General features: G+C 45.8%; 1 protein-coding gene across 3 annotated transcripts in view; it reads left to right on the top strand.

Moving 5' to 3' along the window:
* The window catches only part of MECP2 (methyl-CpG binding protein 2), a 69056-nt gene that overhangs the window by 13398 nt on the left and 32029 nt on the right, over nt 1–23629 (top strand). Inside the window, exon 3 of one of the 3 annotated variants that reach the window (XM_082716625.1) lies at nt 4181–4227. The exons of the other annotated variants lie outside the window; for them this stretch is intronic. The gene's annotated coding sequence lies outside the window, so the exon portion shown is untranslated. The remainder of the gene's footprint in view (nt 1–4180; nt 4228–23629) is intronic. 3 annotated transcript variants of the gene reach the window in all.

Here is a 23629-nt window from a genome sequence, read left to right on the forward strand (position 1 = left end):
CCTAGGGTAGTTATTAGACTTAGTTATTTAATGGTTTCCTGAAGAAGCACATACTACTCTAGCACCCATGTTGACGTATGCTGTTAATCAGTTCCTATGCATTTATTTTTATGCATTTCAGTGCTCGCTTCAGCAGCACATTTATTTTTATGCATTTCAAACCACTCTTCTGAGGAGGGTACCACCAAGCCCAGAGAGTCCATGGCAGAAGAAGGTTAAGAACACCTGGGCACATCGTACCGTGCAGCCTCAAACATCGGAGCACCCAGCTCCTGAGTAGTCAGCATGTGGGAGAAGAGCCTCGAGAGACCCCAGAGCACAGACGCAATAAAGGGAGACAGCGCGGCTTTCAGAGCCTGCTGCGGCTCACTCTCCCAAGTGTCTTTATGAGCCCACTCAGTAGTCTGTAGAATCCGTGCAAAGTGTAATGCTACGAAACTGTTTAAGGATAATTCTTTAAAAAAAAAAGATTTTATTTATTTCTTTGACAGAGAGAGACACAGTGAGAGAACACAAGCAGGGGGAGTGGGAGAGGGAGAAGCAGGCTTCCCGCTGAGCAGGGAGCCCAATGCGGGGCTCGATCCCAGGATACTGGGATTGTGACCTGAGCTGATGCTTAATGACTGAGCCACCCAGGTGCCCCTAAGGATACTTCTTCCTAAGATTTTTTTATTTTTAAGTCATCTCTACATCCAGTGTGGGGCTCAAATCCACAAGCCCAAGATCAAGAGTCATGATCCACCGACTGAGCCAGCCAGACATCCCAAGAATACATTTTTTAAAGATTTTATTTATTTATTTGACAGAGAGAGAGAGAGACCGTGAGAGAGGGAACACTGGCAGGGGGAGTGGAAGAGGGAGAAGCAGGTTTCCTGCTGAGCAGGGAGCCGGACATGGGGCTTGATCCCAGGACCCTGGGATCATGACCTGAGCTGAAGGCAGAGGCTTTAATCCACTCAGCCACCCAAGTGCTCCGCAATTTTTTTTTAAAGATTTATTTATTTATTGGAGAGAGAGCAGGGGGAGGCACAGAAGGAGAGCGAGAATCCTGAAGCAGACTACCTGCTGAATGCGGAGCCTGATGCAGGGCTCAGTCCCAGGACCCTTGAGATCATGACCTGGGCCCAAATCAAGAGTTGGCTGCTTAACTGACTGAGCTACCCAGGCGCCCCTTAATTGCATTTTCTAATTATAAAAATAGTATCTGTTCAATGGAAAAACAATTTTTTAAAAGGTTATTTATTTATTTATTTGACAGACAGAGATCACAAATAGGCAGAGGGGCAGGCAGAGAGAGAGAGGGGGAAGCAGGCTCTCCGCCGAGCAGAGAGCCCAATGCAAGGCTTGATCCCAAGACCCAGAGATTATGACCAGAGCCGAAGGTAGAGGCTTAACCCATTGAGCCACCCAGGTGCTCCTCAGTGGAAAAAATTTTTGAGAAAATAAAGAGGAAAAGTGAGAATTACCTATAAACGTGGCATCTACAGATAGATAACGTCTGGCTAATAATTTCTTTGCACCATCATTTTTTTTTTTTAGAGAGAGAAAGTGCATGTGTGTTGAATGGGGGGAGAGAATCTTTTTCTTTTTCTTTTTTAAGATTTTATTTATTTATTTGTCAGAGAGAGAGCGAGCGAGAGCGAGCATAGGCAGACAGAGTGGAAGGCAGAGTCAGAGGGAGAAGCAGGCTCCCCGCGGAGCAAGGAGCCCGATGTGGGACTCGATCCCAGGACACCGGGATCATGACCTGAGCCGAAGGCAGCTGCCTAACCAACTGAGCCACCCAGGTGTCCCGAGAATCTTTTTCTTGAGATTTTTTTTAAAAAGTAGAGAGCAAGCACAAGTGGGGGAGGGCAGTGGGAGAAGCAGACTCCCCGCTGAGTGGGGGAGCCCAATGTAGGCCTTGATCCCAGAACCCTGAGATCATGACTTGAGCTGGTCAGACACTTAACTGACTGAGCCACCCAGGCGACCCGAGAGAGAGAATCTTAAGCAGGCTCCAAGCCCAGCACAGTGTCTGAGTGTGGAGCCTGACACAGGGCTTGATCTCATGATTCTGATATCATGACCTGAGCCAAAATCAAGAGTCAACACTCAGCCAGCTGAGCCACCCAGGTGCCCCTTTATACCATCATTTTTTGACGCATACATGACATTTGGAGGTCTGTGCCTCGGTTTAATTACGGGCATATCCACTGATTCCATGTCTCCATTGCTCCCAACGACAGGTATGCCTGTGTCCTGACGATACCACTCTGTGCCCGTATCTCTCACTCCCCCCCCCCTTTAGCCCCCACGCTGGGTGGCCTCTGTAATATTTCCGCGTGAGTTGACTGAACAAGTTCAGACTGAACAAGTCCCAAACAGTTCTCTTGCTTTCCCCCCACTTCAGATCTGCCTTTCCCCCTGTCTTTTTTATCCCAGTAAATAATGTCAGTATCCATCCTGTTACCAGTGCAGAATTCTAGGAGAATCCTTTGATTCTGCTGTTTCCCTTACCAGCAACTCCTGTGGGTATCTGCGTTCAACATGCCCTGCAGAGCCTAGTCCTCCTTACCACCTCTAACGCTAAGGCCTCAGTCCAAGCCTCACGTCACCGCGCAGCGGATGCCACAGGACTTCGGGTGACGTTGAACAGCTTCCTCACTGACATTCGGGAAACACTGCACATTTCATAGAGCTATTTGTTACAGTGACAGTCAGTTCTAAGTGATGGTCTTGTTCCACATTTAGTGACTTTTCATCTGGCCAGCACAGTTCTGTCTAAGTACCACATGCTTTGCTGCTCTCTGCCGAAGGGTCTGCGGCTCGTCAGGCTGTCATCCAGCCGTTCATACCATCCACAAAGGAGCCAGGGCTGTGCCGTGCTCGGGCACCGTAGTAGGCAGCCCGTAGGATGACTGAGACAGATTGGTGCCTTTCCTTAAGTTTGGCAGGAGACACAGATTTTGAGTAATTGACAAGTAGTTATGTAATTACGGCAGGTTAAGTGCTCTGAAGGACAAGTGGCGGTGGGGGCGGGGAGGGAAGGGGTGTTCATGATGAGCGTGAGTAGTGGGACAGTCCAACTTGTGAGGGGTAAGGAAACCTGTGCTAAGGAGGCAGTATGGAAGCCGAGAATTGAGGGGTGAACGGGAGCGGGCAGGACGCGGAGTGGAGGAGGGCTTTCTGACGCAGAAGAGCGCGTGTGAGGGCCCTGAGCCCCGCAGGAGCTTAGCCGTCTGAGGCCCTTGAGGAAGCCCTGTATGCCTGAAGCACAGTAGGAGGGTGGTGGCAGTGGTGCAGGGAGACAGGGTGATGGGCTAGGTGCAGGACTGCTTTTTTAAGATTTTATTTATTTTAGAGAGAGAGTCAGTGCATTTGAGCAGGGGGAGGGACAGGGGAGAGACAATCTCACACACACTGTGCTGAGCAGAGCCCAGCTCAGAGCTCGATCTCACAGTCTTGACATCATGACCTGAGTGGAAATCGGGAGTCAGATGCTTTAACCAACTAGCTACCCGGGCACCCCAGGGCAGGACTTTCTTATTAATGTCGGAGCAGTAGGAAACTATTGAAGGGTTAGGTTGTTTGGGCTTTGAGTTTTATCAAAATATTACAGCCTGTCGATAACAATATCACTTGTCTCAAAGCAGGTTATGGTGAAAACAGCTGCCTACCCTTTCCTCTTCCTGTTCCAGAGCCCAGATATGAGAGCTTTTAACTGTTTCTACTTTCAGTTTCTTTGATGGTTACCTTCAAAATTGAATCATATGCTTATACATCTTCCTTGATTTACCAACTTTGGGGAATTATATTAACTCCCTGAAATGAAAGAGGATGACTTAGCATACAGTACCTCCCATGTTGAGACACATTTTCACCTTTTCTCTGTAACTTCAGTGGTTCCTATTGCATCAGCTTTACCCATGGCACTTCACCTCTGTAAAGATGAGGATACTAATGACCCTGCCTTTCCTCCCACCTTTTCCCCACTTTTACCTCCTAAAACTACACTTGACCATATCAGTTCTTAAAATTGTTAACATTTGTGTTCTGCCCTACAACCACATCCAAGCGGTCATAGGTTAATTCCAAAGTTGAAAACCTGTCAACATCATTGACACTATTACACATATGAAAATATTGTTTACTCTGAGGCCAAGTCACAAATGCTAGGATTACATTTCCTTCTTTATAGGTCGAGTCACAGTTGCTAGACCACTCAAAGAAGAATGACCAAGCAAGGTAAATGGATCCTCTTTTCTTAGACTCCATCACCTGCCTAAAATCCTTGCCAGAGTTTAACTAACCTGCTTCATGTTTGTTTGTTTGTTTATTTTTTGTAAGATTTTATTTGTTTATTTGACAGAGAGAGGGAGATCGCAAGTAGGCAGAGAGGCAGGCAGAGAGAGGGGGGAAGCAGTTCCCCTGCTGAGCAGAGAGCCCAATGTCCCAGGACCCTGGGATCATGACCCAGGCCGAAGGCAGAGGCTTAATTAACCCACTGAGCCACCCAGGCACCCCCTGCTTCATATTTGGACCTTCACTTTCTTGTACAGATATTCCCACTCTTTCTGATTGGTTTTTGCTTTTCTTTAATAGTATTTCCTGATCTTGTTGTGAAGTCTTTTCAGCCATGCTGTTTCTTGCCTGCGGCTCTGTGTCAGCTCCCCTTCCCCTCTGATATTCCACTCAGAGCTCTCTGTTCCCTTCCTGCAATCTGGGCAAGTACTCGCTCCCTAAGGTTGTACACAGCTGCCGCCTAGATCTTCCCGTCACGAGCTCTTGGGTTGGAGCCACTGTTTCCCAGAAGCCATGTCTTTTACGTGGCTTATCCTTGTTTTCTGGAATACATCTTTAAAAATAACTTACCGAGATAGTGTGTGTGGGTAGTAAACTGACTGTAGTGAACACTCTTGTTGATTACCCATGTCCATTCCCTCTTTACTGATTCCTAACAGAACCCTGATGTGATCACCTTTCCACCTTACTCCCACCACCAGCGAGGATCCTGAAGTCATTCTGCACATTGCATTCCCGTAGCAACTGTTATTAAGGTTGGACCTGTGGCCTCAGTTGGTCCACTCAGAATGAAGGGAGGGGCTTTGGTGGTATGTTCAGGGCAGACTGTACTTCCCCTCACTGGACGTAAATCAGGAATGCTGTTAGCAGCTCTGGTGTAACCTCAGATTGAGGTACTAAGCCTCACTTAGTGGAAAGTGACAGCTCTTTGTCACCAAGGATGGGGAAGCAGAGGAACAGAAGGGCTCTGGGCTTCCAGTTACATGAGAGAATATATTTTCTTATTGTGTAAGCCAGTTTGACTTTTCTGTTACTTGCAGCCAAAAGCATTGTTAATAGACAAGTCTTCTGAGTCACTGCATGTCTGAAATGCTTTTCTTTTGCTCTTCTATTGACTGAGCATAAGATTCCAAGTTGAAAATCATTTTTCCTCCTAACTTTGAAGGCACTGCTTCCATTGTCTTCTAACATGCAAAGTCACTAAGGGAAGAAACATCTGATGTCAGTCTGATAGTGGTTCTTTTGTAGGTAGCCTTCTTTTCTCTCTTCTTCCATAGAACATTTTTAGGATTTTTTTTTTCTTTCTCTTTGGTGTCTTAAAATTTCACGAGAATGTGTCTGAAGTTGTGTCTTTTTCATTCATTGTACTGGGGTCATTAAATCATTGTCTGTTGTCAGCTCTTTTTTAAAAAAATGTTTTATTTTTCCATTTTCTCTTTTTTCTGGAGATTCCTTTCAGCTTAATTTTGGACTTCTTATATTGCTCCTCTGTCTCAATCTTCTCCTATTTTCCTTTTGTTTTCTTTCACTCCGAATTTTGGAAGATCTCCTAGACTCTATTTCCATCCCTTCTGTTACATTCTTCATTTCAGCCAAATCTTTCTCTCTACTTACCGTGAAGCCTGTATGCCCACTGCCTAGATTCAACAATTGTTAACATTTTGACATATTTGCTTGGTCTGTTTAGATGTGTGCATTTTTATATCTTTTTGCTGACCATTTGAAAGGAATTCGCAGACATCATGACATTTCATCCCTAAGTACTTCAGCATATATCTCCTAAAAATAAGGACATTTTCCAGTATGACACAGTACCCTAAGCACATCTAAAAGCATTAACAGTTTTCTGTTATCAGACAGCTATTCTAAATTCTGGTTTTTCCCAAGTGATTCTTACAGCTGTTTGGGAAGAGGGGAACTAGAAAGCAATTAAGATTTATACCTTACATTTGAGTATGTTTCCTTTTTCTCTTTTAATAAGAATAGCCTCCCCACCTCCAGTCCACCTGCAACATAGACTTTTTGAAGCACTAGCCCAGTTGTTTCACAGAAGGCCCTCATTCTCCACGTGTCTCTTTTCCTGTTTATCGCTTACAATTAATTATAAATGAGAGGTTAGATTTACGGGCTTGCTTAGGTAAACATTTTAGGCAAGATTATTTTGTATTAGTATTACCTCAGGAGGCATACACTAGATAGTTTTCCTGTGGTTCCTGATGCTACATTTTACCATTTGGCTGAAGAAGCAGATGGTTGCCAGGTCTTTCCAGATGCAGATGCAGCTTCTCTGTTGTAATTGATAAGTAATTTGTGGTATGATGCTTTGGCATGACACAAGGATTCTGTTTCCCAACAACTATTCATCTAATGATTTTAGCATTCACTGATGATCCTTGCATGCCTCAATCTATTATTTCTTTGGGAGTTAGAAAATGATGGATTTTCTAATTCTGTCATCTCTTCTACATTTAATACTGGCATTCTGTTAAGAACTTTCTCTCATCAAAAAGGAGGATCTGTATTTCCTTCTAAAAAGATAGCGTAAGTACTAAATCTTTGCCTTTAATTACTAAATTCCAGAGTAAGGAGTGGGTGTGATAGTCACCTTCAGATGGTAGCAAACTATCTGCTGTTGTGTTTTCTCTTCCAGGTCAGTGTGGACTCATGGATTTTTACTTATTGAGTGTTTTATAATTCAGCTACAATCATTATTTTTTTTTATCAGAGTATTCCAGATTTGGCCAGTGTGAGTCCCTTCATGCTGACACCTGACTCTTCTTGGCATACTCTCAGTCTTTGAGTGATTCTTTGCTTTCTGGCACAAGAAAGCATGTGTGTGCCTTTTGCATGTGTGCTTGTCTAAGAGTTTTGATTCCTTTTAGTGGAAAATGGTGTTTAGGAGCCAAGATTTGGGTGCTAAATGTGCTCATTCTTACTGGGGTGACAATCTCTCTAGGCTCTCAGTGGACTAAGCTAAAAAATATGCTGAAAAATGGTTTTAACTAATGTACATATAATGATGTCTTCAGTGGAAATTTAACATTTGAGGGCTCATCTTTAATATTATCCTTTTGTGTCTTTTTCTTACACTGAAAATGTTGATTCTTTTTTTTAAGATTTATTTATTTTAGAGAGAGACAGAGTGCACAAATGGGGAATGTGTGGAGGGGGAGAGGGAGAGGGAAAGCAGACTCCCCTCTGAGCGGGAGGGAGAGCCTGATAATATGGGTCTTGATCCCAGGAACCTGAGATCATGAACTGAGCCAAAACCAAGAGTTGGACGCTTAGCCAGCTGAGCCACCCAGGTGCCCTGAAGATGTTGATTCTTAATTAACATACTTACTATTTGCTTTATCTAATAATATGCATAAAGTAGTTATAAAATTATAATGTTATTACTACCACTAAGCTGCTGTCTTAGTGATTGAAGAATCACTGGACAGAGTTCACAGCAATCACAGCAGCTGGAAATCAGGATTTCTACTAAATCCAGATAGCCATAGGCAGGGGGCCCAGATTCTTCTTATAAACTTGGCTAAATTCCAGCTAAGGCAAAAGAAATGAACAGATTATAGATGCTGTCCACCATAGGGAAGACCTTTGGAGTTTGAATTCTATCAAGTTGACTGCCTGCCAAATAAATCGATACTCTTTATTGGAATATAACAGAACCCAAAGTCTGACAGTATATCATTTGTGATGTCTGGACATTTGAAAAATAGGAAAATGTGACCCTTACTCAGGAGCAGGGTTAAGCAAACTTTTTTCTGTGCATAGTAACTATTTTAGGCTTTGCTGACCGTATAGGCTGTGTCACAGCTACACAACTCTGCTGTTGTAGGGTGAAAGCAGCTGTAGACAGTACATAAATGAATAGGCATGATTGCATTCCAGTGGAATTTTATTTACAAAGATAGGCAGTGGGTCAGTTTGGGCCTGCAGGTCATACTTTGCCCACCCCTGTTTAAGAGAAAAGGCGATCAATGGCAACCTGCCCCAAGATGACCCAGGTGTTGGAATTAGCAGAGAAGGATTTTAAAGCAGCTGTTGTAACCATGCTCAAGGAAGTATAAGAAAATATGCTCATAACGAAAGCATGAATCAGTAGCCCTAAATCTACTCACATAGATAATTACGTTAAATGAATATGAACTAGACACTTCAGTTAAATGGCAAGAGATTGTAGGCTGGATTAAAAATCAAGGCCCAGGGCATCTGGGCGGTTCAGTTGGTTCAGCTCAGGTCTTGATCTCTAGGTCATGAGTTCAAGTTCTGTGTTGGGCTCCATGTTGGGTGAGCAGCCTACTTAAAAAAAAATCAAAGCGCAACTATCTGTTGTCTATAAGAGAAGCAGTTTTTTGTTCGTTTGTTTTGACAGAGACACAGGGAGAGAGGGAACACAAGCAGGGGAGTGGGACAGGAAAAGCAGGCATCCTGTGGAGCAAGGATCCTGATGGTGGGCTTGATCCCAGGACTCCGGGATGATGACCTGAGCCAAAGGCAGACGCTTAATGACAGAGCCACCCAGGCACCCAAGAAGCGGTTTTATTTTTTTTTTATTTTTATTTTTTTTTTAATATTTTTCTTTTTTTTTTTAAGATTTTATTTATTTATTTGTCAGAGAGAGAGTGAGTGAGAGCGAGCACAGGCAGACAGAGTGGAAGGAAGAGTCAGAGGGAGAAGCAGGCTCCCTGCGGAGCAAGGAGCCCGATGTGGGACTCGATCCCAGGACGCTGGGATCATGACCTGAGCCGAAGGCAGCTGCTTAACCAACTGAGCCACCCAGGCGTCCCCCAAGAAGCGGTTTTAATATGAAGACACCGCTAGGTTGAAAATAAAAGAATAGGAAAAAGTATACTGTGCAAACAGTAAGCATAGGAAAGATGGGGTAGCAATACTAATATCCAAAAAAAAAAAAAAAAAATCCAGATTTCAAAACAAAGGATATTACCAGAGATAAAGAGACAACACTTCATAATGAGAAAAGGGTCATTTTATCAGGAAGACATTAACAGTCACAAATATGTATGTGCCTGATTACAAAGCTGCAAAATACATGAAGAAAAGTTGGCAAAATTAAAGAGAGAAATAGACAAATTTTTAATTATACTTGACAATTTTAATACTCTTAGTAATTGTTAGAACTAGACCAAAAAAATCAGGATGTAGATCTGAACAGTATCAGTCATAATGACTTAATTGACATTTATAGAATAGCTCAACAATTGGAGAATACATATTCTTTTCAAATGTACATATTACAGTTCAACGGTGTATCATTTTGCTGGACCATAACTTGAGTCTCAATAAATTTCAGAAGTTTGAATTATGTTCTTTGATCAGAATTGGATTAATTAGAAATCCTAACAATAAGATCTAAAAGAAAATCCCGAACTATTTAAAAATTAATATATATCTAGGGTCACCTGGGTGGCTCAGTGGGTTAAAGCGTCTGCTTTCCACTCAGGTCATGATCCCAGGGTCCTGGGATAGAGCCCCACATCGGGCTCCCTGCCTCTCTCTCTGCCTGCCTCTCTGCCTACTTGTGATCTTTGCCTGTCAAATAAATAAATAAATAAAAATCTTTATTAAAAATTAATACATATCTGAATAGGGTCAAAGAAGAGGTCAAAAGAAAAATTAGAAAAGATTACAAACAATAATGAATTATAATGAAAATTAAATGTACTAAGACTTATAGGATGCAGCTATAGGAGTACTTCGAGGGAAATTTAAAACTTTAAGTCCATATATTAGAAAAGGAGGAAGGTGTGGGACATCTTGGTGGTTCAGTCAGTTAAGTGTCTGCCTTTGGCCCAGGTCATGATCCTGTGGTCCTGGGATCGAGCCCCACATCTGTCTCCTTGCTCAGCGGGGAGCCTGCTTCTCCCTCTGCCTGCCGCTCCCCCTGCTTATGTTCTGCCTCTCTCATTCTCTGACAAATAAATAAATAAAATCTTTTAAAAATGTGACTTAACATTAAAAACCATTCTATAATTCGCTGTATTAAGAGAATAAAAAAGGGGCACCTGGGTGGCTCAGTCATTAAGCCTCTGCCTTCAGCTCAGGTCATAATCCCAGAGTCCTGGGATTGAGTCCTGGGATCGAGGCCCTGCATCGGGCTCCCTGCTCATCGGGAAGCCTGCCACTCCCTCTCCCTCTCCCCCTGCTTGTGTTTCCTCTCTCACCGTGTCTGTTTCTGTCAAATAAATTTAAATAAAAATTTAAAAAAAAAAAAGAATAAAGGAGAGAGCACCTGGGTGGCTCAGTTGGTTAAGTGGCCCACTCTTGATTTCAGCTTAGGTCATGATCTCAGGGTCATGAGATTGAGCCCCATGTTGGGCTCCACACTGAGCATGGAGTCAGCTTCTCCTGGGCCTCTCCTTCCCCCTCCATCCCTCCACTACCCTACTTGTGCATGCACACATGCACTTGCACGTGCACTCTCTCTCACTTGCTTGCTTGCTTTCTCTCAAATAAATAAATAAAATCTTTTTGAAAAGAGAGAATAAAGGAGAAAAAACATAATTATCTCAGTAAACTTAGGAAAAGCATTTGACAGAATTCACTGCCTGTTCATAATAGAAACTCACCAAATTAGGAATGGAAGGGAACTTTCTCATTTGATACAATAAATTTAAGAAAGCTGAAATAAACTATACTTAATAGGAAAATATTGAACATGCTACCCCTAAAATCAGAGACAAGGCAAAGGTGTTCACTCTTAATACTTATGTTCAGTATTGTAGTAGAGGTTTTAGCCAGTATGATAAGGCAAGAAAAGATTAAAAAAGCATTAATGTTAAAAGGAGATAAAGCTGTTTCCTTTTGAAGTTAATGTAGAAAATCTGAGAATCTGTAAGAGAGAGAAAGAAAAACCGACTACAACTGAAAAGTGAATTCAGCAAGGTCTCAGGACATAAGGTCAATTATACAAAAATTAATTGGAAAGTAAAATTTATAATGCAGTAGCATTGGGAATAATTTAATGAAAAATGTATAAGGTCTATACACTGACACTGAAAACATTGCTGTAAGAAATTAATGACCTAAATAAATAGAAAGATTTACTATGTTCATGGTTTGAAAGACTGATATTTACAATGTTAGTTCCCCCATATTGATCTGTAGGTTAGATGTAATTCCAGTCATAATTACAGGCTTTTTCTAGAAATGGACAAGCAGAGTGTAAAATGTATATGGAAATGCAGAGTACTAAGACATTCAAAGCAGTATTGAAAAACAACAAAATTGGAACATTTACTCTACCTGACTTTGACTTACTATTAATCTATAGTAATGAAGACTGTTTGGTACTTGCATAAGGATAAAGACCTAGTTCAGTGGAATAGAATAGAGAGCCCAGAAACTGATCAAATTTCTTTGATCATTTTTTTGTTTGAGAGAGCGAGAACAAGAAGGGGGGATTGGAGAGGGAGAGCAAGAATCTGAAGCAGACTTCAATGCCTGGCACAGAGCCTGATGCGGAGCTTGGTCTCACAACCCTGAGATCATGACCTGAGCTGAAACCAAGAGTTGGATGCTTCACCAACTGAGCCCCCCGGGTACCACAGTGATCCTTTCATCTTTCACAGAGACACCAGAGCAGTTCAATGGGAGAAGGGACAGCCTTTTCACCAGATGGTTCCGGATGATAGCAAATGATGGTTATATACCAGAAAAAAGGACCTTGACCCTATCCATGTTAGTTTTCTAGAGTTGCTGTAACAAAATACCACAGACTGGGTGGCTTAAAACTCAGGGTGTCATCAGGGCCGTGCACCCTCTGAAACCTCTAGAGAAATACTTCCTTGCCTCTTCCCAGCTTCTGGTGGTTTGCTGACAATCTTTGATATTCCTTGACTTGCAGCTGCATAAGTGTAGTGTCTGCCTTCCTCATCACATGGTGTTTTCCTCAGGTGTCTGTGTCTTCACATAGCTGTCTTCTAATAAGGACACCAGTCATAGTGGACTAGGGTTCCACCCTATTCCAGGATGACCTGTCTAATGACAGCTCCAGCGACCCTATTTCCAAATAAGGTCACATCCTTAGGTACCAGGGTTAGGAACTTCAACATTAAAATTTAAAACTTTTGCTCTTCAGTGGCTACCATTAAGAAGATGAAAAGACAGGGGCGCCTGGGTGGCTCAGTGTGTTGGGCCTCTGCCTCCGGCTCGGGTCGTGGTCCCGGGGTCCTGGAATCGAGCCCTGCATCGGGCTCCCTGCTTGGCGGGGAGCCTGCTTCCCCCTCCCTGCCTGTCTGCCTAGTTGTGATTGCTCTCTCTCTGTCAAATAAATAAATAAAATCTTTAAAAAAAAAAAAAAAGAAGAAGAAGAAGATGAAAAGACAAATCACTGAGAAAATAGTTGAGACAAGTCATAGAGAAAATAGAAAATCATATATTTGACAGAGGACTTGTACTTAGAATATGTAAAGAACTCACAGTTCAATAATAAAAAGGGGAAAAGATTTTAATAGATACTTTGCAAAATAAGGCATCTGAATGACGACCATGAGAACATGCTTAACATTACCCATCAGAGAAATGCAAACTAAAACCACAATGAAATACTACTGCACACCCACCAGAATGGCCAGAATTGAAAATTGGCAATACCAGATGCTGATGAGGATGTTGAGTATGACTGAATGAGAAATGGTACCAGGGAACCATAGTGATGTTTTCTCTTAAGAAAGGTTTGGCTTAGGGGCGCCTGGGTGGCTCAGTGGGTTAAAGCCTCTGCCTTCTGCTCAGGTCATGATCCCAGAGTCCTGGGATCAAGCCCCGAATCGGGCTCTCTGCTCCACGGGGAGCCTGCTTCCTCCTCTCTTTCTACCTGCCTCTCTGCCTACCTGTGATCCCTGTCTGTCAAATAAATAAATAAAATCTTAAAAAAAAAAAGAAAGAAAGAAAAGAAAGGTTTGGCTTGGGGCACCTCGGTGGCTCAGTGGGTTAAGCCTCTGCCTTCAGCTCAGGTCATGACCTCAGGGTCCTGGGATCGAGCCCCACATCGGGCTCTCAGTTCAGGGGGGAGCCTGCTTCCTCCTCTCTCTCTGCCTGCCTCTCTGCCTGCTTGTGATCTCTGTCTGACAAATAAATAAATAAAATCTTAAAAAAAAAAAAGGTTTGGCTTACACAGATGAATGCCTTTGACAAAACTCATCAAATGATACACTTTGATTTGTCATTTCACTAGAGGTAAATTTTACCTAAGAAAATGATAATGAGTTTTCAACTATAGTTAATGATATGCATGCCAAAAGTATTTGGGTGTACTGGTGTGCAGACTTAGAAATGCATCAAAAATCAGATGGATTGCTGGCTAGATGAACCGTGTCAACAAGGGCAGAGTCTAGGTGATGAGAATGTGGGTGTCCTCTGTGCAGCTTGCTAAATTTTTCTGTATATTTGACTTTCTTTATAATATGTTGGGGGAAAGTCACTTGGAATAGTTCTTTTCTGTGTGGTTATGTTATTGATTTCATATACAGCTAGGTTTATTTTCAGTATTGTTGGCTTTTTTCTCTTTTTGGAATATGTGAAATATTTAATGGTTCAAAAGTCAAGCCTAATTTAATATGGGGAATTGCTACTTCACTGAATACTTTCTGTTCTAGTTTGTTTTCACTTGCTCTGTCCTGGAGAGCATCCCCTATCCTTGTAGCTTCTCTCATTTTTTTATGGCCGTATGGAGTTCACTTAGTTATTATTGTAGAGTAGTAAGTTACAATTGTAATAATGATTCTTTTTTTTTAAAGATTTTATTTATTCTACTTGACAGAGAGCGAGATCACAAGTAGGCAGAGAGGCAGGCAGAGACAGAGGGGGAAGCAGGCTCCCCGCTGAGCAGAGAGCCCGATGCGGGGCTCGATCCCAGGACCCTGAAATCATGACCCGAGCCGAAGGCAGCGGCTTAACCCACTGAGCCACCCAGGCGCCCCTGTAATAATGATTCTTTTTATTAATGGCTTGTATGCCCATACTTCATGTGCACGTAAGTAGCGTTGAAATGTGAGATGACGTCTACTGGATCTAGTAGGACAGACTTGAATTTTTTTTAAGCCAATCCTATATAAGAAATGTATACTCCAGGGCGCCTGGGTGGCTCAGTGGGTTGAGCCACTGCCTTCGGCTCGGGTCATGATCCCCAGGGTCCTGGGATCGAGTCCCGCATCGGGCTCTCTGCTCAGCGGGGAGCCTGCTTCCCTCTCTCTCTCTCTCTCTGCCTGCCTCTCTGTCTACTTGTAATCTCTGTCAAATAAACAAATAAAATCTTTAAAAAAAAAAAAAAAAGAAATGTATACTCCAAAGTAACATTTCTGTTTCTACCCCTCTTTGCCCCCTTTACAGGTAATCATTTTAGGTTTTTGCTCATCCGTCTCGGGTTTCCTCTTAAAAAGATAAGCCAGTACACACGCATTCTTGTTTCTCCTCTTTCGTGACCCAGACGGTTAGCATGATGGGCGTTTCACATTTTGTTTTTAGTTTGTTTTCACTTGGTCTGTCCTGGAGAACATTCCCTATCCTTGTAGCTTCTTTCCTTTTTTATGGCAGTACAGAGTTTGCTCCTCCTCGTCCGTGTGCCTGCCGCATAGACTCCGCTCTGTAAATGAACTGCGCTCTAGTGGAGCAGCTCTTTCTGGACGGACATTTGGATCCTTTTCAGCCTTTTCCTATTGTAAACAGTGCCTTACTGTTGTTTTGTATTTGTAGCTAATCCTTTTTAATATCTGAACTCTTTTATTGTCTGTTTCCTTCTTGTTTGGGGACACTTCTGTTTTGTTTTATAGCTATATTGTCTTCTAGACTTTTCTCCAGGATATTATATTTCCTCTAGGGACAGAGTTACTCTCTTTTCCATGCTGCCAGGTCTCTTCCCCTAGCCCTAGAGAGCCATGCAGGTTGGGAGCAAGCGGCCTGGGTAGCTGGCGCACCGCCTCTGCTCTGGGGGGTCTCCCGTTTCCTGTGGGGTCTCTCCCGCAACAAGGGTTTGGAGTAGGGGTTCTGTAGGGGGCGGGGCAGGTTAACCAGAGTTGGCCTCGCAGGGTAAGCAGATAGGAGTCAGCCCTTGTGCCATGGACTCCCAGAGGTCAGATGGAGATGGGCTTCACCTCGGCCTGTCAGCCATGCCAGGAGCCTTACTGGGAAGATGGGAAAATTCCAGCCCTTCCTGGATTTAGAAGAGACCCTTTGGTTTCTTGCCCATGGGAGAAAGTGGTACCTTGCCACTCAGAGGTGCTCCACTGATCAGCCACGGTATCATTAGCCTCACCTGGGAGCTTTCTGGAAGTGCCCCGCCCCAATCTTCCAGATCACAGTCTGACACTCAGAAGCCCCAGGAATGATCCATGTGTATGAGAGTCCAAGGGGCACTGCTTGTGCCTGGTCTACTCTGATTCTCCGAGAGCCTCTTCGGGGTTCTAACCGGCTCATGGGTTCCCATCTCCTTTGTAGTACCTTCTGCTCTGTTCTATTAGTCAGCATACTCTGCCTCCTTCCAGCATCTGGAAATTTGTGAAGTATATCTGTTTGGAAGTCCGCATCTGCTGTCCTCTCTGTTGGAGTTTTCTTCCTCTTCCCACATCTGTACTTTGTTTCTTCAGGGTTTGAAGGGCTAGGTAGCAAACGCGTGTGTGCAGTTCGGTGTGTAATGAAGGATCTTAAGCAGGCACGTGGCTGTAATGTAGTGAACTTCACCAGAGGTAATAGGGACAGAAGGCAGATTGGGGCGAGTGGGAGGTGAGGGAGTAGAGACCAGGGATAGTGTATGTGCTGCCGAGGGGAGCACAGTGGAGACGAGGTATAGACAACTCTTTGAGAAGAGCCGTGATGGGGACTGGAGAAATGAGCGTGGGGTGGAGGGCGACGGTGCCGCAGAGGCTCCTTCAGGCGGGTGGTGTGAGAGCATGGTTGCATGAGGAGGAGGGCACAGAGCCCTGGAAAAGCAATTCTTGCATGGAGAGTGGCCACTAGAGGGTGGACTTTGGGTGGGAACTTCCTCTTCGGTCAGGGTGGAGAGGGTAGAAGTAACGTGGATCCTTACCTTTTTTTAAAGATTTTATTTATTTGTAAGTGAGAGCAGAAGCACCGAGAGTGGCAGGCAGAGGGAGCAGCAGGCCTCCCACTCATTAGGGAGCCCAGTGCGGGGCTGGATCCCAGGACCCTGGGATCGTGACCTGAGCCGAAGGCCAACACTTCACCGACTGAGCCCCCCAGATGTCCTGAAGTCACATGCATCCTTGGTTAAGGTTCAGTCGTCTAGTGAGAATTAGAGCTTACGGAGTGCTGGAGGCCAGAAATCCAAAATGCAGGTGTCACAGGGCCCCACTCCTTCCAGAGGCTCTAGTGGAAGATCCTTCCTGACTCTTCCAGTGGCTGACAGCTGCCTGGTGGTCCTGGGTGCCCCTTGGCTTTTGGTCACATGCCTACTCGTGATCTCTATCTGTCAAATAAATAAATAAAATCTTAAAAAAAAAATCAAGGGTTCCTTTAAGTCTCTTCTCATACTCCTTATACCTTGTGCTGTGACTAGACATGGAAATGAAACATTTAAAAAGTGAAAGTGCTGGGGCGCCTACCTGGCTAAGTGGGTAGAACATATGACTCTTGACCTCAGGGTCATGAGTTCAAGCCCCACATTGGGCATAATGCTTACTTTAAAAAGGGGGGGGGGGAGAACCGTGAAAGTGCTTACACTTGTGCCTGTTTTTTTAAAAATGACTTCTTGGGGGGGCGCCTGGGGGGCTCAGTGGGTTAAGCTGCTGCCTTCGGCTCAGGTCATGATCTCGGGGTCCTGGGATCGAGTCCCGCATTGGGCTCTCTGCTCAGCGGGGAGCCTGCTTCCCTCTCTCTCTCTCTCTGCCTGCCTCTCCGACTACTTGTGATTTCTCTCTGTCAAATAAATAAATAAAACCTTTAATGACTTCTTGGGGTGCCTGGGTGGCTCAGTCGTTGAGCATCTGTCTGCCTTCAGCTCAGGTCGTGATCCCAGAGTCCTGGAATCAAGCCCTGCACTGTGTTCCCTGCTCGGCCGGAGGCCTGCTTCTCCCTCTCCCTCTGCTGCTCCCCTGCTTGTGTTCCCTCTCTTGCTGTGTCTCTCTCTGTCAGATAAATGAATAAAATCTTTTTTTAAAAAATGACTTCGTAAAGGTGCACATGTTCTGAAGCATAGCCACAACTTTTTGTTCTTTCTCAAAGTCAGACAACTTTTACAGTAGCTGCCGGCGCCAGAAAACTCACCGCTAATCGTTTCCATCATCTGCAAAAGTAGAGCCCCTTCTGTGTCCGGCTGTGGGCGGCTGAGTGCCTCCGCACCCAGCTGGATAACAAGCCTTTGTCCTTGCAGGCGCTCGGGTGCCCTTGAAGGCTCTACCTGCTCCCTGTGGCGGGCCTCCCCGGATCCTCACTCTGTCCTTCCCGATGTGAGTGGCACGGGCAGTCGTTGTCATTCCCTGGCATGCCACCTCCACAGCCTCACCACCTTCATGCTTTGCCATACTGTGTTGTCGAAACCTTAACCCTGATGAAAATCAGTCATCACCGGCCACACAGCTGGAGAGAGCCCCCGGACTTCTTTGGCTAACATACGCCGGCTCCCCGGTCTCTCCTTGCCTGTCCCGCCCTCCTCATCGGCCGTCACACCTTCTCGCGGCTGCTGTCTCATCTGCTGGTTCCCAGAGCGCAGGGAAGCGGTCCAGAGAGATCAGCAGGGCCAGCATCTGCCTCCCGCCCTGTACCCCACTCCTCTCCTCGGCCCTTGCTCCTGCTCCTGTTCCTGCTGTCTCTGCAGCCCTCTCCTGCGTCAGGAGGACGCAGTGCCAGGTCATGCCCATCCCCCTTGAAGCCTGCTGCTGCTTCTCCAGCTTTGACAAAAGTGGCCCTTGACCCCACCCCCCTTCCAGCTTCTTTGCTTCCCTTTGCCGGCGGGACTTCACTCTGTCTCTACACACTTTCCTGAGCTCCCTCTAGTAGGCCTTTCGCTAACATGAACGATGGCCTTCCTATTGTTAAATCCAGGAGTCGGTTGTTACTTCTCTTTCCCAACCTGTCCACATCGGTGATCGCAGTTACCCGCACGAGTCAGCCCCTTCCCTCCCTCAAGACTTTGCAGCAGTGTCTACCTTCTCAGCGGGGCCGACCCTGACCCCTGTTGCTTCCAAACCACAGCTTTGGTCCCTTTCTAACAGAATGGGTGACTAGCCATGTTTATCTTAATTGTATCATCCCTGCAGAGCAAGATTATCCGCTGTATTCAGAGGCCCTTGCTAGTCCTTCGTGACTGGGTGCTGGGTCTTCCTCTGGGCCCCTGTGATGTTGAAGGGCCTTGGGCTCATACTTCTCTACCTACACTGTGCAGGTGATCTGATCCAGCCTCATGGCTCTCCAACCATTTGCAAAGCCCTGGCTGCCAAATTTATGTCTCCAGGCTAACTGGGTCCCCTGAGCTCCAGACCCACGCTCCCAGTGCTGACTTAGTATCTGCTTGTCTTCGGATGGGCTTCTCCCGCTGTATCTGTTCAGACCTGGGCTTTGACACCACTGCCAGTTCCCCCTGCCTTCTCTTTGCCGGGTCTTCTTGCTCCTTGGGCCGGAAGCCTGGTTCTCGTGTCCCACACCATGTCCCATTTGTCCGCAGGCCCTGTTTGTTCTCCCCGACAAGTTCCCATCTCTGCTGGTCCCATCCTGGTCCAAGCTTCCAACCTTGCTGCTTGCCGCCTGCCTCTCTGTTCAGTCCTGCAACGTGCAGGACCCTCCCTGCCCCCCCACCTCAGAATTAGAGCCAAAGTTCTTACAGTGGCCTGGTGTGATCGCCTCTCCTGCCACTCTCTGTCACTCATCCATCACTGTGGCTTCCCTAGCCTCCCTTCCTGGACCCTCTGGGTATAGTCCTGTCCTTCCCTCTGTTGCGGACATTCTTTCTCCAGGTTTCACACGGCTCCCTTTTTGGTCTCCTTCAAGTCTGCTCAAGTGTCGCCTTCTCAGTGTGGCCCTCCCCGAAAGCTGACATCTGCCTCTACCCCACCAGTTCCCCCTATCTAGCCTAGCACTTGTTACCATCTGCCATATGCTGTTTTACTCATTGGTTTTATTTGTGTTCTGTCTCTCTCTCTTTCTCTCTCTGTCCCTCTGCCCTCTTCCTCTCACTAGAATCCAAGCCCCATGAGGGCAGGGATTTTCTTAGCCTCTTCCCTGCTGTCTATCCAGTGCCTAGAATCATGTGTACTTACTGCATGCGTGGATGGATGACCGAATTCTGTAGTGGGACCTTGCCCTAAGATTTTGTCTCATGCTGAGAGGGACAGAATAGAACGCAGTCTGCTCTGCTGTTTACTCATTAGCTTCTCTGTGGCCAAGTGGAACGGTTTTGTTTATGGGTTAATCAAACCAACCTTCTGGACTCAGAAAGTACACATAAAGGGCAGATATGTGGAATGGTTACTTTGATTTACTTTTTGGGGATTTGCAGTTATCCAAAAACATGGAACAAATTGATGAAAGCCTAAATAACACCCATACGGTTCCCCCACTTTTTAAACATACATCTTCTATGAGTGTATAATTTAACAGCATGATTTTCCAGTTGTAGCTTTGCAAAACCAGAGAAATGAGTTTTAAAGACTGTCAGGTGTCTTTGCAATCTGTGACTTCGTATTTGTGACAACATTTGTGTTTTACCAACAGATGTGCTGCTTAAAGTACCCGTGAGGATGGCCTTTATGGCTTTTCACCCAACTGGGCAGAACCTCAGGAACTGATTCCTGAGAAGAGGCTGACACTGCCCACCCCAGCTCTCAGGCCTAAGGAGCCTGACCGCTCCCCTCCTTGGGCCCGTAAAGACCCCTGCAGACATCCAGGGTAGCCCCCATAGCTAAAAAGGACAGTGGTTTTCTGGCATGTTGTGCTTTCCCTAGTGTGTTACAAGCTTCTGGAGCAGAGACCCCAAGCAGCTCCTTGGGATGTTCCCGTGTAGTATGGTGCCCAGCACGAGCGGCTGATGGAGTGCCTCCTGAGTCTCCCAGGGGTCGTAAGGGGAGAGTTTCTGGCTCACCAGATGGCCTCCAGGCCCACATGGATGTATGCCTGCTTCCTGGACCCGGTGTCCAGGCTCACGCTGCAGGCTGGGGCTGCTTGTTGTCCTGCTCGGTGGCTCTAGTTTGGGAGAGCAGAATGCTCTGGCTGATTGAACTTTCAGAGTCTCAGCAATATGCGGTGTTTCTGGTTTTGTTCTGGTCGGGTTATGTCACCTGCTACTGTGAAGGCAAGGAAAGGAATCTGGTGTTGGAGGAGGTAATGTGTTACGTCATTAATTGTTTTACTTTTAAGCTCTTTATATTTCTTGCAGTAAAGCAAGTTTTCTTAGAATAAATAATGCTGGGAGCTTCTCACATAGTAGGCATATGTGTTGTCCTCAATGCATTCTGAATTATCTGGGTTTATTTTTGTCTCTTGGATTCACTTAAAAAACAAATCAAGGCTGCATTTTTAGCTAACAGAAATAGAAAGAATCTCAGAATTTATTTTGTCATTTTTCAGTGACTTGAGTTATAGTGATTGTGATAACTTGGTGAAAAAGCCATGTAATAAGTGAACCTCACATGTGGTTTATTGTGGACATTTTGGTGTGGGTTTTGTTTGTTTCTGAGCACCTTTATATTTTTTTTTTGGTGTTGAATCTCTCATTTTGTGGCCCTTAGGTAGAAGTGGTCCTTAGTTTCTACTTAAGAAAGCCTATGATGGGATTAATTGACTTTTCTCCTTTGTCCTGAAGTCTGGAGGCAGCGTGTCCATGGCCACTGCAGAGGCTCCAGAAGTATCTGGGATCCAGGGCCCCTCAGTCTTTTTCTTCCATCACCGTAAGCAGGTACCTTCTATCCACAAGGCTGCCCATGGTCACAGGATGGCATTTGCAGGCTTAGCTGTCACATCCTTGCCTCAAGGTAGGAAGGAGGTGTGGAGGAGGGGCAGAAGAGCACTTGCGGGCTCACCCTCTAGTCCCACTGAGTAACTTCCATTTCCGTCTCCACATCTGTCAGTTGTGACTGAGGAACGAAAAGTGACTAGAGCAATTATTTATTTCACACTCATAGGTCTAGGTCAGCTGCCAAATGGGGTTCAGCTCTGTTCCCAAGCCTGTCGTTCCAGGAGCGGAGAGGGAGAAACAGCTGTCAGGGACAGTCTCTTCTTAGGCGGATGTCATTCCCGAAAGGAATGAGCAGAGACACAGAAGCCACTTTAAGTCTCTTCCTCCTCAGTCTCATCAGTGGAAGCCAGACATATGAGCAAGTGCAGAGCCAGTGGGCGAGGAGGCTGGTCTGCCCACAGTCCATGGGGCAAGAGCAGACACGAAGAACAGGACAAGCAATGCAGTCTGCCACCATCTCCTTGGCCAGTAGTCATCCCATTTCTGCTGGGAAGCTGGAAAATGTCTTTCCTTAGCTGAGTGCGGGGTCCTGTTGGGAAGGCCAGTGGTGAACCTGGGTGCAGAGGGATAGCTGCTGGCAGTGCCTGCCCCAGGTGACAGGTCTTCCCTCTCCTTGCTTCCTGGAAGCCACGAGATGATAGTGAGCCCCAAGCTTGGCCAAACCCATGCTATCCTCACGCACTTAGACTCTTGAGAGAAGTCGTGGTCGTGTCACACGCCTCAGGAAGCCAGCAGTAGTGGCCATGGTGGTGGGATGAGGCGGTGGTGGTGCCCGAGGTGGGTGTCCCAGCCCCGTGGCCCATTTATTTAGTACAATCTTGGCTGTGTTTTCAGTGGTGCAGCTGCTCCTCTGGTCTTAGTTCATGACTCGTCTCTCCATTTCCCGATCTGCCGGAGAGCTGCTTTGTGATTGAAGTTAACTAGAGTTGCTTTCTGTTGCTTGTGACCCGGGACTTGCTGCAGTGTGTGAGGTCTAGGCAGGGTAAAAACATGCAACTTTTACAATTTTATCTGAAGTGTAGTGGACGAGCATAGGGTTTTGAGCCAGTCACCTTATGATTAAATCCCAGCCTGCACCTGCTAGCCATCAAGTCACTTCTTCCTCCTCGAGCCTCAATGCTGCCTTTGGTAGCCCTGCTGCGTTCTGACCCCTGTGAGACTCTAAAGTGATGACTGTAAGAGTATTGAAAAGTGTCCTGCTCTGAGCTCTGGGCTGGACCATGTATTGTCTGGGTCATGGACTTGTAGGAGAACTGATGGTGCCTCAACTGGAAAGCTTTCTCCAGAACTTCTGGAGTTCTGGAAAACAGGTGAGGAAGGGCGGGCAGCACTGTTAGTGCCCGCTCTGAGCGAGGCTCTGTGCAAACCCCGGCCACCGCCAGGGTCCAGTGCTTGACAGACAGCCTGTTCGGTGAATGCGCATGCGTACGGCATGCTTGGGTGCAGTTTCACGGGATTTGGGTGAGTCTGAAGGGTTTGGATAGTTCTGCTGCAGATCGCCGTCCAGAGACTCCTCCTAGGCGTCACGCCTCCGACTGGGCGTGGGGAGCAGTGATCTTGGGCTGCTCCCTAGTTGTTTATTGTGAGTTGGGAAGATTTAAAAATTTCCTTTTCAGCCTAAACTTGAATGTAACTGTTCTTTTTTTTTTTAGATTTTTTATTTATTTATTTGACAGAGAGAAATCACAAGTAGATGGAGAGGTAGGCAGAGAAAGAGGGAAGCAGGCTCCCTGCTGAGCAGAGAGCCTGATGTGGGACTCTATCCCAGGACCCTGAGATCATGACCTGAGCCAAAGGCAGCGGCTTAACCCATTGAGCCACCCAAGCGCCCCAAATGTAACAGTTCTTATTGCTAACTTACCACTAGTCACCACTAACCAATGGAGAGCGTGAACGGGAAGTTTATAGAAGAGATGCAGGTGGCCAGTGAAGATAGGAGAATTCTGTCTCAGTGATAGAGGCACCCCTGAAAACAAAGAAGATGCCATTTCTATGTACTAAATTTGTAAAGATGAACAGAAAGAAGGAGAAAGAAGACCTAGTGCCGACTGATAATGGGGTTTGCTGACTCCCCAGCTGCAGGGCCGGCCTGCACACCCAGCCAGGTGGGGGCCTTACCTTGTCTGCCGGTGCGTTTGACTCTGCTGTTGAATGGGTGACCCATGCACACCGTTCATAACTCAGGAAGTGCACGCCATAGGGTGACCCTTTGTCTGTGCCACCCTGGCCTCTCTGCGGGCCGCTTCCAGGGTCTGATATATTTCCTGTGAGGTGCTCTGTGCATGTACACACAATTTGAAACCTAATTTTATGTTCCCTGCACCTGCTCGGGTCAGTGTGGCTAAGGTATATTTTTGTCCATTATATCTGTCACTAAATTTACTAGTATGTAGTTGTGCATAACTTTTATAAACTTATGCA

The sequence above is a fragment of the Mustela nivalis genome (genome assembly GCF_964662115.1).
Source record: "Mustela nivalis genome assembly, chromosome: X".
Taxonomy (NCBI): Eukaryota; Metazoa; Chordata; class Mammalia; order Carnivora; family Mustelidae; genus Mustela; species Mustela nivalis.